This window comes from Primulina eburnea, chromosome 8 (assembly GCF_022965805.1).
Source record: "Primulina eburnea isolate SZY01 chromosome 8, ASM2296580v1, whole genome shotgun sequence".
Classification (NCBI taxonomy): Eukaryota; Viridiplantae; Streptophyta; class Magnoliopsida; order Lamiales; family Gesneriaceae; genus Primulina; species Primulina eburnea.
Genome location: NC_133108.1, coordinates 45180481 through 45185761, shown reverse-complemented (window position 1 = coordinate 45185761; position 5281 = coordinate 45180481). Strand labels below are relative to the sequence as shown.

Below are 5281 nucleotides of genomic sequence, written 5' to 3'. Positions count from 1 at the left end.
TTATTCATTGGAGTTTCTATATTTGAACTTAAAAAAAATATGCAATGAAAAAAAATTACTGACAATACATATGTAATTTATTGAAAAATAAAAAACATATCATAATTATATAATAAAATATTAACATATGAATAATGAAAAATAAAAATTTTACATTTCAATTCCACCAATATATTGATCATTTTCATGTAAATCATTCAGAAAATCTGCAGCATCAAAATGAGTTGAATCACTCAAACGACCACCGTGTTCAATGAAATTGGTTTCTTTTTCTTTCCCCTTTATAAATTCAGACAAATTCAGACTCGATTTAACCAACTACCTAAAACGAGTCCACAAAAGATTCCACCTCGTTTGCATAAGAAAAGAACCATAAGCAGAAAAGAAGCATAAGCGAGCAACAAACATAGAAACAAAAGAGATCTCTGTCCACAAATCCAGAAAGCACACCAAACCTTCCATTCAAATTTTGCCATCTCCGTCTCTTGCATAGGGAACAAAGTAATTCTTATGGACCAATCATCTTGTACAAGAATTAGAAGAACAATTATGGTTGTCGCTCCAATAACAACAAAACGTCCACCTTTTTTTTTTTTTAACAACAAAACGTCCACTTAGGAACAGATCGATCACTCACTCTTTCAATGACCACGGTGTCTGAGTAAAATCTCCTGTGAAAATTTCACCAATCGACGATTCTTAGCAACATACTGCTGAGGCAATAAAGCTTCAAAGCTGCCGAAAAGATCATAAAAACGAAGGGCTCACATAATAATAGCTGCCTGACTCCACGAATCAGTTAGCCATTGATGTATGGGGTGGTCTGGAAAGGTCCCAAATAACAAAGACTTTTGTTGAATGGGCAACAGAGAGGCAGGGATGACCACCACAGAATACAAATACAGCGCTTACAAATAAAAGCTACCGCATAGTTTAATATCACAACCTTTGACAATTAGGAGAGCATTATGATATTTTGTTCCTTAGCGGGCACCTCATAACTTGACCAGGCTTTCGTCCTATATAGATACAGCAAGAGACATCATAAATAATACACTTTTACCACAAAGTACGCCAAAAACACCATAGTTAGCCCCATACCAAGCATTTAAACCGACAAAAAACGAAAAAACCAAGGAAGGGAAACATAAACCCAAAAGTACAGGATGAATCCATAATATTCCAAGACCATCAATTAACAATTTGCAGGAGCGAAAATGGTAAAAACATATCAACATTTTGCACTAATTTTTTACGGTAAAATAATAAACATTTCCTTCCATAGGTTCATAACTTTAACAAAAAACGCACATATAATAATCAAAACAATCATCAAACGACCTCCTTGGCCAGTGGCACGGGCGTCCTAATGTCATCGTCAACCACCTTAGGCTGCGTTGCAACTGCTACATAGCCAAACTTCTTCGCAGTGGTGACGTCGTCGTCGTGAGACGAAGAAAAATCATCAAACTCGAAACGCCCGGGAGAGAATAGGGCCCAAAGAAAGTACACAGTCGTGGCGGTGAGAGCCCCACACGCGACTCCGAACAACAGAGCCCCAACGACGCTCATGATGTCCCTGGTGCGTTCGCGAATTGAATTGAAGACGGAGGAGTAAAACTTAATAGGTAAATTAGATGACGTCATCGTCGATGATGACTCCGAATCAGAATCTGACTCGAAATCCAAGGGATTGACGGAATCAAAACTCATAGAGGATAGGCGGTCCGTTACTTGAGAAGCGGGACTGGTGGTGGTGGTGGTGGTGGTGGTGAACACGAGAGTGAGATAGCGTGGGTTCTGGAAGAGGGAATTAGGAATAGGGTTTCGAAGGAGGTAATAGCTGGTCTCAGTGGTGGTAGAGAAATAGAATATAGTTTTACAAGGGCGAGCGGCGGCGGCGGCGGCGAGGAGTAGGAGGAGGAGAAGTAGTGGAAGACTGGACATGGCCATTGTTTCACCTTTTTGGTAGAGACCGTGAAGGAGGGTGGTGGGTGTGGTTGAAGCAAGTCAATCAATCTGGTAATGGTAATGTAATCAGAAAATACAAATACATCCCAACCCTCCACCTATTTTTGTTGAACATGAAATCCCACAAAAGTGGATCCATTTTGATTCCTAGAAGCTAACTCTTGTGAAAATTTTAAACGTTTAGGTAAATACTATTGCTAGTCCCATTGGCCCAAACTTTTCATCCTTCCTTGATATTTTCCAAATACTTTTCTCTCTTTTTTTATTTTAACCCAATCACAATAATAAACGTATAATTTATATGTGAACAAACCAAACACGATTAAAGTCACAAATACACCGAGGGAGAATTTATGCAAGTGATAGCTTGAAGAAAATACACAAAAAATCACCAATCGAGAAGCAGAACGGGTTATTGTTATTCGGAGAGAATTCCAAGTCAATGTGTGTTGACGCGGGAGTCTATCTATGTTTCAACTTTCAGTGCAGAATTTAGGAGAGTATCTTTGTTTTTGTTTTCTTCGGGGTGAGTTGGGCCCTACCTTTCACGTGTCGTGTCACTAGCTACTTTGGAGCTCGTCATCTTCTAACTTCAATTACTTATGAATAAAATTTGGGCTTCCAAACTAATTTAGTTGGGCTTCAAAACTAATTTAGTTGGGCTTCCAAACTAATTTCGTTGGGCTTTCAAATTAATTATTCAGGCTACTGAAGACTGATATTGGCACAACTAACAGTCCACTAAAGTACTTGTAAATTTGGTGAAATTGAGAAAATTAGAAAAAAGCACCGTTTTAATTCTTACGAAATTAATTACGAATCTGAAACACTGGTATATGAAATACTTGGTCGATAACATAAAACATGAGAATCTTATTGTGCAATTTTAGTTATTTTCTCGTACTTCGCTGACATGGTGTCGATGATATATCACACTATGTTTTAATATAACAAAACAAAAAAAGTTGAAATTGGAAATATTGGGAGAAAAATAAAAGTGTTTGACCCGAAAGCTAAAGAAAAGAGTTGAGACTCTACCAATTGTTTGATGGAATTGGAATATTATGGTACTCATGATTGATACTCTCTTTAAAGTAATGTATTTTATGACAAACTGGGCATCCATTATTTTATTTTATTTTATTTTATTTAAATTATTATTACAAAACAAATAAAGTGAATGAATGATGATCAAATCCTCATTCCAAGAATCCACTCATGCCTCTCGCACCTGCCAATGCAGTCATATGAATTTACGAATAGCCTAGAACGTAACAGGAATGCTAAAGGTGATTATGAAATTGATAAGATTTGCCATTTATATTATCTATATTATTATTATTATTATTATTATTATTAAATGTGAGAACATGATAACAACTATCAAGAAAAAGCACCAATTTTTTTTTTTCAATTTACCTTTATATGATACTAATATTACATTTTTGTTTGTTTTTTTTTAATTTCAACACACACTTTATTTTTATTTTTTTTATTTCAACCATTCAAATATCAATTTAGTCCCTTCATAATTTGTCAAATTTCACTTTAATCTATCCATAATGATAAAAAAGATTTTACACACACATGCAGAGTAACTAGTAATAATAATACATTCTAATTACAATGAAAATTCAAATCCAAAATGGGTAGGGAGAGAGAGGGCTTCATTCAACAAGAATTGAGGGGCTTCTAATGAATGCCGCTGTCCATTTACAATCATTCTAATAAATAAAGTCAAAAATTTATGTGTGGCATTTTTTTTTTTCTTTTTTTCTTGCCTAAATATCTATTTTTTTTTATTTATCTACGTATTTTTCTAATAATTTTTTTTATTTTATATTAATTCTTCTTATTTATATTGAAAACTACGTCAAACTATATTTTTTTAAAAAAAATTAGCAACATGCCATTAAAAGTTTCCTACTCTCATTAAACAAATTAGTGGCAAAAACATAATTATGCTCCTCATAATCACCCACTTCAGAGCACTACTAACATAAATAGCTTGTTAATTATTTTATAATTAGAATTCTTGATAAAGAGAAATTCATATTAATTTTTCGATGTAGAGTAAATGAATTTAAATCATAATACCATTAATTTATACGTAATTAGAACAATTAGAAAAAATCCAACTTTTTTAATAAAGTAAAACTTATATAAATTAATAATGTTGGGACCATGATATTTTATTAATTTAGAGAGATATTAATTAAACAATAAATTAATAATTTATTATATTAAATATTTTTTTTAATTCAACGAACAAAAATTTAATTACATAAAAATTCATTATGTTTCATCAATATTGTATTATATTCTTTGTATTAATATATAAAAAAATTTCATTGTACATCTATATATAGAAAAATAAGTAAGCTGTATTCGATGTTTTTAATAATTAAATAATATTCATTGTATTGACTAATAAAATAAAATTAATGTTATAAAAAAATCAATAAAATCAAATTTAATAAAACAAACAAACAATAATATAATTATATTTTTCTAAATTTTCCTTTATCATGTTTGTAATTTTAGATAATTATTAATTTATGATACTCACGAGACTATAATTTTATTATCTTATCGAAATTATTAATTTAGTATAATAATGTAAGTCGGATTGAGAAATAGGTTTTCGGGTAAATTATACATACATTTAAGAGTAATTTTCAAATCCCAAGTCCCAACGGTTCCCAACATGTATGAAAATAACAAGTCAAAATATATGGAATGAAACTTTTTTGGATAAATAATAAAAAAAAAAAATCATCCTTATTAATATATATCGAGCATTTTCATTGGATTCCTTCGGTGATGTTGGGTGAGATCAGACATGTAGATACCCACGACCTGACAAAATTTAAAATTCTGACATAACAATTTCAGCTTTCAATATCAAAAACAGTAATCAATCTCGACAGGCTTTTTGGTTTTTTTTAAAAAAATAAAGAAATGTGACTCCAACATCCCGCATATATATTATTTTCTATTGTTTCCACTCGGAGCATAAGGCTGTCCTAGGCTAGGCCAAGGGTGTGCAAAATTGATTTTTTTTTATTAAAAAAATGGCTTAATTTTGATGTAATATTTAAAGATATATATATTTGCATTCTAACAGCCTATGGCTATATATATTGCCAGAGTGCGTGGATGCTGTCCTAATCCTCGATGGATATAAAGTAGAGTTTGAAAGAACTTTCATGGGAAGCCTTTTTCACATGCTACTGATAGTTGAAGAAGACATTGCCTTGAGTTGGTGTATTACCATTTATCAGAATACTAAATCTGAAAATGAAAGAAG

General features: G+C 32.1%; 1 long non-coding RNA gene across 1 annotated transcript; it reads right to left on the bottom strand.

The window, feature by feature from the left end:
* Positions 1-426: 426 nt before the first annotated feature.
* On the bottom strand, positions 427-1335 carry LOC140840287 (uncharacterized). Its single transcript, XR_012119880.1, has 2 exons — positions 615-1335; positions 427-583 (listed from the first exon to the last, which is right to left on the bottom strand). It is a non-coding gene; the product is annotated as an uncharacterized lncRNA (long non-coding RNA).
* Between the last annotated feature and the right edge of the window lie 3946 nt (positions 1336-5281).